The sequence below is a fragment of the Triticum aestivum genome, chromosome 7A (genome assembly GCF_018294505.1).
Source record: "Triticum aestivum cultivar Chinese Spring chromosome 7A, IWGSC CS RefSeq v2.1, whole genome shotgun sequence".
NCBI lineage: Eukaryota > Viridiplantae > Streptophyta > Magnoliopsida > Poales > Poaceae > Triticum > Triticum aestivum.
In genome coordinates this window covers 242,857,469-242,870,072 of record NC_057812.1, presented here as the reverse complement: position 1 = coordinate 242,870,072, position 12,604 = coordinate 242,857,469, and positions in this window count along the sequence as shown.

Sequence of the window (12,604 nt, the reverse complement as noted above, 5' to 3'; positions counted from 1 at the left end):
TCTGGACCTAAGCCTGAAACTGAGTGCTTCTACTACAAAGGGACTGGTCACTGGAAGCGGAACTACCCCAAGTATTTGGCGGATAAGAAGGATGGCAAAGTGAAAGGTATATTTGATATACATGTTATTGATGTGTACCTTACTAATGCTCGTAGTAGCGCCTGGGTATTAGATACTGGTTATGTTGCTCATATTTGCAACTCGAAACAGGGGCTATGGATTAAACGAAGAATGGCTAAGGACGAGGTGACGACGCGCATCGGAAATGGTTCCAAGGTTGATATGATCGCCTTCGGCATGCTAACTCTACATCTACCGTCGGGATTAGTTTTAGACCTGAATAATTGTTATTTGGTGCCAGCGTTGAGCATGAACATTATACCTGGATCTTGTTTGATGCGAGACGGTTATTCATTTAAACCAGAGAATAATGATTGCTCTATTTATATGAGTAATATCTTTTATGGTCATGCACCCTTCATGAGTGGTCTATTTTTGTTGAATCTCGATTGTAATGATACACATATTCATAGTATTGAAGTCAAAAGATGCAAACTTAATAATGATAGTGCAACTTATTTGTGGCACTACCGTTTAGGTCATATTGGTGTAAAGTGCATGAAGAAACTCCATGCCGATGGACTTTTGGAATCACTTGATGCTTGCGAACCATGCCTCATGGGCAAGATTACTAAGACTCCGTTCTTCGAAACAATGGGGTGAGCCACTGAGTTATTGGAAATAATACATACTGATGCATGCGGTCCGATGAGTGTTGAGGCTCGCGGCGGGTATCGTTATTTTCTAATCTTCACAGATGATTTGAGCAGATATGGGTATATCTATGTCGGTTTTCTGGGAACAGGGGTCCCCAGACTTGCCTTCCCGTGGCCCGCGGCGTGGCTAAGCCAGCAGGTCGTACGGCCCTTCTTCATCAACAAAGCACCCAAGTTCCTCGCGAGGGGCCAAGCCTCGCGAAGCGGACGATGCAAGACCTCCTCTGGAGTGGTCTAGCCAGGCAGGCTCACGAGGAGCGGAGATATCAAGGCGAGGCGAACCTCACGAGGTTCTCGTGACGTGAGCCATGACAATCGGCACCAGGCGGGCCCCAGCGTGCACAGCGTCCTTGTTTCCTCTTTGGTGCAAAGGGGGCAAGCGCAGTCGCGGAGTACCGAGGCCTCAGGCAAAGGTTGCCACTTCGGTGCAACAAGACCAAGACCATGGACTGCAAGACGAAGGTCACCGTGGAGCCCAGAATAGCATCACCACCAGAACTTTGTGCAGGCGAAGACTACTTTTGTCAAGATAGCTTGTTCTAGCTGCCTCCCTTCAAATTAGCCCGCCATTGTTGGATCCCTTCCCGTTCGATATTTGGGAAGCAGACCAGGGCCTCTATAAATAGGACTAGCCACCACAGTAGAGAGGACGATCGGATCAGGGCTTGGGGATCGAAGCTGGAGAGGATGATCTGATCTTAGCTAGAGACCACCCCCGCACACACAAGCTCGCCGAGCACAAGAACGCCTCGCCCTCGGGAGGCCGTTCTTCCCTTGTATTGTTCATCATCAGCCCAAGAGGCAATCCACCACCACCACATTGGAGTATGGTATTACACCACAATGGTGGCCCGAACTAGTATAAACCCTGTGTCCTTCTGTGTTGTGAGTTCGTCGAGTTCGTCCGCAAGATCCTAGCGAGCTAGAGCGTAGATCGATTGGAGGGAAAGACTTCACGTGCACCCTAGTGTTCGAACCTTAATGGTTTGCCGGGACCCCATACCCCGACAATCTACTTAATGAAATATAAGTCTGAAACATTTGAAAAGTTCCAAGAATTTCAGAGTGAAGTGGAAAATCATCGTAACAAGAAAATAAAGTTTCTACAATATGATCGTGGAGGTGAATATTTGAGTTATGAGTTTGGTCTTCATTTAAAACAATGTGGAATAGTTTCGCAACTCACACCACTTGGAACATCACAGCATAATTGTGTGTCTGAATGTCATAACCGTACTTTATTAGATATGGTACGATCTACGATATCTCTTACTGATTTACCGCTATCGTTTTGGGGTTATGCTTTAGAGACGGCTGCATTCACGTTAAATAGGGCACCATCTAAATCCGTTGAGATGACACCATATGAATTGTGGTTTGGCAAGAAACCTAAGCTATCGTTTCAAAGTTTGGGGTTGCGATGCTTATGTGAAAAAGCTTCAACCTGATAAGCTCGAACCCAAATCGGAGAAATGCGTCTTAATAGGATATCCAAAGGAAACTGTTGGGTACACCTTCTATCACAGATCCCAAGGCATGATATTCGTTGCTAAGAATGGATCCTTTCTAGAGAAGGAGTTTCTCTCGAAAGAAGTGAGAGGGAGGAAAGTAGAACTTGATGAGGAAATTGTACCTTCTCCTGAATTGGAAAGTAGTTCATCACAGAAACCAATTCCAGTGATGCCTACACCAATTAGCGAGGAAGTTAATGATGATGATCATGAAACTTCAGATCAAGTTACTACTGAACCTTGTAGGTTAAGCAGAGTACGGTGCGCACCAGAGTGGTACAGTAATCTTGTTCTGGAAGTCATGTTACTTGACCATGACGAACCTACGAACTATGAAGAAGCGATGATGAGCCCAGATTCCGCGAAATGGCTTGAGGCCATGAAATCTGAGATGGGATCCATGTATGAAAACAAAGTGTGGACTTTGGTTGACTTACCCGATGATCGGCAAGCCATAGAAAATAATTGGATCTTCAAGACGAAGACTCACGCTGACGGTAATGTTACTGTCTACAAATCTCGACTTGTTGCAAAAGGTTCTCGACAAGTTCAAGGATTTGACTATGATGAGACCTTCTCACCTGTAGTGATGATTAAGTCTGTCCAAATCATGTTAGCAATTGCCGAATTTTATGATTATGAAATTTGGAAAATGGATGTCAAAATTGCATTCCTTAATGGATTTCTTAAAGAAGAGTTGTATATGATGCAACAAGAAGGTTTTGTCGGTCCTAAAGGTGCTAACAAAGTGTGCAAGCTCCAGTGATCCATTTATGGACTGGTGCAAGCATCTCGGAGTTGGAATATACGCTTTGATAGTGTGATCAAAGCATATGGTTTTATACACAATTTTGGAGAAGCCTGTATTTACAAGAAAGCGAGTGGGAGCTCTGTAGCTTTTCTAATATTATATGTGGATGACATATTGTTGATTGGAAATAATACAGAATTTCTAGATAGCAAAAAAGGATACTTGAATAAGAATTTTTCAATGAAAGATCTCGGTGAAGCTGCTTACATATTGGGCATCAAGATCCATAGAGATAGATCAAGACGCTTAATTGGACTTTCACAAAGCACATACCTTAATAAAGATTTGAAGAAGTTCAAAATGGATCAGTCAAAGAAAGGGTTCTTGCCTGTGTTACAAGGTGTGAAGTTGAGTCAGACTCAATGCCCGACCACTGCAGAAGATAGAGAGAAAATGGAAGTCATTCCCTATGCCTCAGCCATAGGTTCTATCATATATGCAATGCTGTGTACCAGACCTGATGTGTGCCTTGCTATAATTTTAGCAGGGAGGTACCAAAGTAATCCAGGAGTGGATCACTGGATAGCTGTCAAGAACATCCTGAAATACCTGAAAAGGACTAAGGATATGTTTCTCGTTTATGGAGGTGACAAAGAGCTTGTTGTAAATGGTTACGTCGATGCAAGCTTTGACACTGATCCGGATGACTCTAAGTCACAAACTGGATACGTATTTATATTGAATGGTGGAGCTATAAGTTGGTGCAGTTCCAAGCAGAGCGTCATGGCGGGATCTACGTGTGAAGCGGAGTACATAGCTGCTTCAGAAGCAGCAAATGAAGGAGTCTGGATGAAGGAGTTCATATCCGATTTGGGTGTAATACCTAGTGCATCGGGTCCAATGAAAATCTTTTGTGACAATACTGGAGAAATTTCCTTGGCAAAGGAATCCAGATTTCACAAGAGAACCAAACACATCAAGAGACGCTTAAATTCCATCGGTGATCAAGTCAAGGAGGGAGACATAGAGATTTGCAAAATACATACGGATCTGAATGTTGCTGACCCGTTGACTAAGCCTCTTTCACGAGCAAAACATGATCAACACCAAGACTCCATGGGTGTTAGAATCATTAATATGTAATCTAGATTATTGACTCTAGTGCAAGTGGGAGACTGAAGGAAATATGCCCTCGAGGCAATAATAAAGTTGTTATTTATATTTCCTTATATCATGATAAATGTTTATTATTCATGCTAGAATTGTATTAACCAGAAACTTAGTACATGTGTGAATACATAGACAAAACAGAGTGTCCCTAGTATGCCTCTACTTGACTAGATCGTTAATCAAAGATGGTTAAGTTTCCTGACCATAGACATGTGTTGTCATTTGATGAACGGGATCACATCATTAGAGAATGATGTGATGGACAAGACCCATCCATTAGCTTAGCATTATGATCGTTTAGTTTTATTGATATTGCTTTCTTCATGACTTATACATATTCCTCTAACTATGAGATTATGCAACTCTCGAATACCGGAGGAACACCTAGTGTGCTATCAAACGTCACAACGTAACTGGGTGATTATAAAGATGCTCTACAGGTGTCTCCGAAGGTGTTTGTTGGGTTGGCATAGATCGAGATTAGGATTTGTCACTCCATGTATCGGAGAGGTATCTCTGGGCCCTCTTGGTAATGCACATCACTATAAGCCTTGCAAGCAATGTGACTAATGATTTAGTTGCGGGATGATGCACTACAGAATGAGTAAGGAGACTTGTCGGCAATGAGATTGAACTAGGTTCTCGGGCAAGTAACAGAACGATGACAAAGAGAATGACGTATGTTGTTATGCGTTTTGACCGATAAAGATCTTCGTATAATATGTAGTAACCAATATGAGCATCCAGGTTCCGCTATTGGTTATTGACTGGAGATGTGTCTCGGTCATGTCTACATAGTTCTCGAACCCGTAGGGTTCGCACGCTTAACGTTTGATGATGATTTGTCTTATGAATTATGTGTTTTGTTGACTGAAGTTTGTTCAGAATCCTGGATGAGATCACGAACATGACGAGGAGTCTCAAAATTGTCGAGAGGTAAAGATTCATATACTGGAAGGAAATATACGGACACCGGAATGGTTCCGAAGAGGTTCAGGGATTTTTTGAAATGGTTGCAAATTATCTTGCTATCAAACTACTCCGTTACTTACAATTTTAGCACTTGCAGACATTACCTTACTGAAAACTGCTTTACATTTCCTTCTGCTCCTCGTTGGGTTTGACAATCTTACTTATCGAAAAGAGCTACAATTGATCCCCTTTACTTGTGGGTCATCACACGATGCCATTCGCTCAAGATGAATTTTGTGAAGAGCACCACCCCAACTCCCCCTGCATGAAGTGATTCCCCATACTCCACCAACTCATGTCACCACTCCGGTGCTTGAGACCTCACAAGCAACAGATGAAGACATGGAGAAGACCACCCCTTCACCACAGGCGACAACTCCGTTCCGAAGGCTCCGCAGAGGCCCTAGGCCATGTAAGTGCATCTAGTGCCACCTCTAGTTGGTTTTGGAGTATTGACGACAAACTTGGTTGAGGGACTAATGTGTTTGTGAGACTTGCAGGATAACACAGGTAGTAGTCACTTATTGATTCGGATTACCTACCAGAGATGACCATTAAAATGTGTGAAGACATTGAAGACAATGGTGGTTCATGAAGACATTCACGATGCAGATTATGACATGTGAAGACATTCACTTGAAGACTATGGAGTGAGAAGACCTAGTTGTTAATTAGTTTCCGTTTCTTCTTTGTTGAGTCATAGGAACCACCGTACTGTTAAGTGGGGTCCGAGTGCACAGAGTCAGAGTGAATGATGTGATGCTCAACCAAAATCCTATGTCTTCGAGCGAAGACAACGAGAGCAAATCTTATCTAGAGCTGGATGAGTCAGCTTTAATTTTAGCCGAAGTCAAGCTGTCGTGTGTGTTTGAAATCCGACCGTTGGACACGTGACGGTTCCTTAGTGACCCAGGGTCATTTTGGACATATCAGGTCGGGTTGCCTCCTGGCTATAAATAGCCCACCCCTACACCATAAATTGGTGGCTGCTCAGAGTTAGTGCACGACTTTTGTCATTTGAGAGCAACCCACCTTCGAAGCATTTGAGAGAGAGATCCTTGTGAGGACAAAGCCCAAAACACCTAGAGCCAAAGAGTGTTAGGCATCACTGAAGGCTTTCTGTATGCGTGACCTGAAGACTTGTTACACTTGAGGACTGTGAATCTTCCAGCCGGTTAGGCGTCGCGTTCTGAGCATCCAAGAGTCATTGTGAATCGCTGGTGAATGAAGTCTGTGATGGTTTGGAAGCCTACCTTGAAGACTTACCAAAGTGATTGGGCAAGGACTGGGTGTCCTTAGCTCAAGGGGAATAAGGTGAAGAAGTGGTCTTCTGAGTTAAATCTTAGCCTCCCTAACCAGACATACAGTTGTCACAGCAACTGGAACTGGTCTACTAAATCCTTGTCTTCACCAAGCAACTGGTTCTATCCTCCACTTCCCTTTACTTTACAGTTTGTCTTCGTGAAGTCATTGCATGCTTCTGTGATCTGTTTGACTTCACTTAGTGAAGACTATTTACTGTTTGGCTTCATACTGTCTTCCATCCTAATCCATACTACCTAGTTGTTGATAGTCTTCGTGCTTTCACTACATTGCTTACTTGACTATGGCTTGTCTAGTGCAGTCTATCTTCCAATGCATATCAATAGGTTCATTTCTACTATTTGTCTTCAAAGACCTCGTGTTTTGAAGACTTCTATAAAAATCACCTATTCACCCCCCTCTAGTCAATAACCAGCACTTTCAAGCCCCATGTCTCCATGTCGAGCATTCCTGAAGAGGATGTGCAACACACAAGCTCAGTAGCACGTCAAGTGTTCCCTGAAGCCATCCCTTCTGAGTTTGCTCATGAATGTGAAGCCAAAACGTCTGAAGACATTCCGGCTGCATCAGCCGATGAAGAAAGAGAAGAAGAACGAGATGTTATTGTTGGGGAACGTTGCAGAAAAAAAAATCCTACGGTTTCACCAAGATCCATCTAGGAGTTCATCTAGCAACGAGTGATTGGATTGCATCTACATACCTTTGTAGATCACACGCGGAAGCGTTCAAAGAACGGGGATGAGGAAGGTGTACTCAACGTGATTCAAATCACCGAAGATCCTAGCACCGAACGGACGGCACCTCCGTGTTCAACACACGTACGGTCAGCGTAATGTCTCCTTCTTCTTGATCCAGCAAGGGGAAGGAGAGGTTGAGGAAGATGGCTCCAGCAGCAGCACGACGGTGTGGTGGTGATGGAGCTGCAGTACTCCGGCAGGGCTTTGCCAAGCACTATGGAGGAGGGGGAGGTGTTGGAGAGGGAGAGGGAGGCACCAAAGATGTGTTATGAGAGGCCCTCCTTACCCCACTATATATAGGGAGTCCAAGGGGGGGGGCGCCGGCCTTGCCCCTTCCTCCAAGGAAGGGTGCAGCCAAGGGGGGGAGGAGTCCATCCTCCCCAAGGCACCTAGGAGGTGCCTTCCCCCTTTGGGACTCTTCCCTCCTTGATCTCTAGGCGCATGGGCCTCTTGGGGCTGGTGCCCTTGGCCCATATAGGCCAAGGCGCAGCCCCTACAGCCCATGTGGCCCCCCGGGGCAGGTGGCCCCACCCGGTGGATCCCCGGGACCCTTCTGGTGGTCCCGGTACAATACCGGTGATCCCGAAACTTGTCCCGATGCCCGAAATAGCACTTCCTATATATAATTCTTTACCTCCGGACCATTTCGGAACTCCTCGTGACGTCCGGGATCTCATTCGGGACTCCGAACAACATTCGGGTTACTGCATATACATATCCCTACAACCCTAGCGTCACCGAACCTTAAGTGTGTAGACCCTACGGGTTCGGGAGACATGTAGACATGGCCGAGATCGCTCTCCGGTCAATAACCAACAGCAGGATTTGGATACCCATGTTGGCTCCCACATGCTCCTCGATGATCTCATCGGATGAACCACGATGTCGAGGATTCAAGCAACCCCGTATACAATTCCCTTTGTCAATCGGTATGTTACTTGCCCGAGATTCGATCGTCGGTATCCCAATACCTCGTTCAATCTCGTTACCGGCAAGTCACTTTACTCGTACCGTAATGCATGATCTCGTGACCAGACACTTGGTCACTTTGAGCTCATGATGATGCATTACCGAGTGGGCCCAGTGATACCTCTCCGTCATACGGAGTGACAAATCCCAGTCTTGATCCATGTCAACCCAACAGACACTTTCGGAGATACCCGTAGTATACCTTTATAGTCACCCAGTTACGTTGTGACGTTTGGTACACCCAAAGCACTCCTACAGTATCCGGGAGTTACACGATCTCATGGTCTAAGGAAAAGATACTTGACATTGGAAAACTCTAGCAAACGAACTATACGATCTTATGCTATGTTTAGGATTGGGTCTTGTCCATCACATCATTCTCCTAATGATGTGATCTCGTTATCAATGACATCCAATGTCCATAGTCAGGAAACCATGACTATCTGTTGATCAACGAGCTAGTCAACTAGAGGCTTACTAGGGACATGTTGGTGTCTATTATTCACACATGTATTACGATTTCCGGATAACACAATTATAGCATGAATAAAGACAATTACCATGAACAAGGAAATATAATAATAATGCTTTTATTATTGCCTCTAGGGCATATTTCCAACAGTCTCCCACTTGCGCTAGAGTCAATAATCTAGTTACATTGTGATGAATCGAACACCCATGGAATTCTAGTGTTGATCATGTTTTTCTCTAGGGAGAGGTTTAGTCAACGGATCTGCTACATTCAGGTCCGTGTGTACCTTACAAATATCTATGTCTCCATCTTGAACATTTTCACGAATGGAGTTGAAGCGACGGTTGATGTGCCTTGTCTTCTTGTGAAACCTAGGCTCCTTGGCAAGAGCAATAGCTCCAGTGTTGTCACAGAAGAGTTTGATCGGCCCCGACGCATTGGGTATGACTCCTAGGTCGGTGATGAACTCCTTCACCCAAATTGCTTCATGTGCTGCCTCCGAGGTTGCCATGTACTCTGCTTCACATGTAGATCCCGCCACGACGCTCTGCTTGCAACTGCACCAGCTTACTGCCCCACCATTCAAAATATACACGTATCCGGTTTGTGACTTTGAGTCATCCAGATCTGTGTCGAAGCTAGCGTCGACGTAACCCTTTACGACGAGCTCTTCGTCACCTCCATAAACGAGAAACATTTCCTTAGTTCTTTTCAGGTACTTCAGGATATTCTTGACCGCTGTCCAGTGTTCCTTGCCGGGATTACTTTGGTACCTTCCTACCAAACTTACGGCAAGGTTTACATCAGGTCTGGTACACAGCATGGCATACATAATAGAACCTATGGCTGAGGCATAGGGGATGACACTCATCTCTTCTATATCTTCTGCCGTGGTCGGACATTGAGCTGAGCTCAATCTCACACCTTGTAACACAGGCAAGAACCCCTTCTTAGACTGATCCATATTGAACTTCTTCAATATCTTATCAAGGTATGTGCTTTGTGAAAGACCTATGAGGCGTCTTGATCTATCTCTGTAGATCTTGATGCCTAATATATAAGCAGATTCTCCAAGGTCCTTCATTGAAAAACTCTTATTCAAGTAGGCCTTTATGCTGTCCAAGAGTTCTATATCATTTCCCATCAAAAGTATGTCATCTACATATAATATGAGAAATGCTACAGAGCTCCCACTCACTTTCTTGTAAACGCAGGCTTCTCCATAAGTCTGTGTAAACCCAAACGCTTTGATCATCTCATCAAAGCGAATGTTTCAACTCCGAGATGCTTGCACCAGCCCATAAATCGAGCGTTGGAGCTTGCACACCTTGTCAGCATTCTTAGGATCGACAAAACCTTCCAGCTACATCATATACAATTCTTCCTTAAGGAAACCATTAAGGAATGCCGTTTTCACGTCCATCTGCCATATTTCATAATCATAAAATGCGGCAATTGCTAACATGAATCGGACAGACTTCAGCTTCGCTACCGGTGAGAAAGTCTCATCATAGTCAACCCCTTGAACTTGTCGATAACCCTTAGCGACAAGGCGAGCTTTATAGATGGTTACATTACCATCCGCGTCTGTCTTCTTCTTAAAGATCCATTTATTTTCTATGGCTCGCCGCTCAACGGGCAAGTCAGTCAAAGTCCATACTTCGTTTTCATACATGGATCCTATCTCGGATTTCATGGCTTCTAGCCATTTGTCGGAATCCGGGCCCGCCATCGCTTCTTCATAGTTCGAAGGTTCACCGTAGTCTAACAACATGATTTCCAAGACAGGGTTGCCGTACCACTCTGGTGCGGAACGTGTCCTTGTGGACCTTCGAATTTCAGTAGGAGCTTGATCAGAAGTATCTTGATCATCATCATTAACTTCCTCTCTAGTCGGTGCAGGCACCTCAGAAACATTTTCTTGAGTTGCTCCATTTTCCGGTTCAAAAGGTAATACTTCATCAAGGTCTACTTTCCTCCCACTTACTTCTTTCGAGAGAAACTCTTTCTCTAGAAAGGATCCATTCTTGGCAACAAAGATCTTGCCTTCGGATCTGAGGTAGAAGGTATACCCAATAGTTTCTTTAGGGTATCCTATGAAGACACATTTTTCCGATTTGGGTTCGAGCTTTTCAGGTTGAAGTTTCTTGACATAAGCATCGCATCCCCAAACTTTTAGAAACGACAGCTTAGGTTTCTTCCCAAACCATAATTCAAACGGTGTCGTCTCAACGGATTTCGATGGTGCCCTATTTAAAGTGAATGCGGCAGTCTCTAAAGCATAGCCCCAAAAAGATAGCGGTAAATCGGCAAGAGACATCATAGATCGCACCATATCTAATAGAGTGCGATTACGACGTTCGGACACACCATTACGCTGAGGTGTTCTAGGCGGCGTGAGCTGTGAAACTATTCCACATTTTCTTAAGTGTGTGCCAAACTCGTGACTCAAGTATTCTCCTCCACGATCTGATCGTAGGAACTTGATTTTTCTGTCACGTTGATTCTCAACCTCACTCTGAAATTCCTTGAACTTTTCAAAGGTCTCAGACTTGTGTTTCATTAAGTAGACATACCCATATCTACTCAAGTCATCAGTGATGGTGAGAACATAACGATAGCCACCGCGAGCCTCAACACTCATTGGACCGCATACATCAGTATGTATGATTTCCAATAAGTTGGTTGCTTGCTCCATTGTTCCTGAGAACGGAGTCTTGGTCATTTTACCCATGAGGCATGGTTCGCACGTGTCAAATGATTCGTAATAAAGAGACTCTAAAAGTCCATCAGCATGGAGCTTCTTCATGCGTTTGGCACCTATGTGACCAAGGCGGCAATGCCACAAGTATGTGGGACTATCATTATCAATCTTACATCTTTTGGTACTCACACTATGGATATGTGTAGCATTACGCTCGAGATTCATTAAGAATAAACCATTTACCATCGGAGCATGACCATAAAACATATCTCTCATATAAATAGAACAACCATTATTCTCGGATTTAAATGAGTAGCCATCTCATATTAAACGAGATCCTGATACAATGTTCATGCTCAAACTTGGCACTAAATAACAATTATTGAGGTTCAAAACTAATCCCGTAGGTAAATGTAGAGGTAGCGTGCCGACGGCGATCACATCGACCTTGGAACCATTCCCGACGCGCATCGTCACCTCGTCCTTCGCCAGTCTCCGCTTATTCCGCAGCTCCTGCTTTGAGTTACAAATGTGAGCAACTGCACCGGTATCAAATACCCAGGAGCTACTACGAGTACTGGTAAGGTACACATCAATTACATGTATATCACATATACCTTTCGTTTTGCCGGCCTTCTTGTCCGCTAATTATTTGGGGCAGTTCCGCTTCCAGTGACCACTTTCCTTGCAATAAAAGCACTGAGTCTCGGGCTTGGGTCCATTCTTTGGCTTCTTCCCGGCAGCTTGCTTGCCGGGCGCGGCAACTCCCTTGTCGTCTTTCTTGAAGGTTTTCTTACCCTTGCCTTTCTTGAACTTAGTGGTTTTATTCGCCATCAACACTTGATGTTCCTTTTGACTTCTACCTCTGCTGATTTCAGCATTGCAAATACTTCAGGAATGGTCTTTTCCATCCCCTGCATATTGAAGTTCATCACAAAGCTCTTGTAGCTCGGTGGAAGCGACTGGAGGATTCTGTCAATGACCGCGTCATCCGGGAGATTAACTCCCAGCTGAGTCAAGAGGTTATGTAACCCAGACATTGTGAGTATGTGCTCACTGACAGAACTATTTTCCTCCATCTTACAGCTGAAGAATTTGTCGGAGACTTCATATCTCTCGACCCGGGCATGAGCTTGGAAAACCATTTTCAGCTCTTCGAACATCTCATATGCTCCGTGTCTCTCAAAACGTTTTTGGAGCCCTGGCTCTAAGCTGTAAA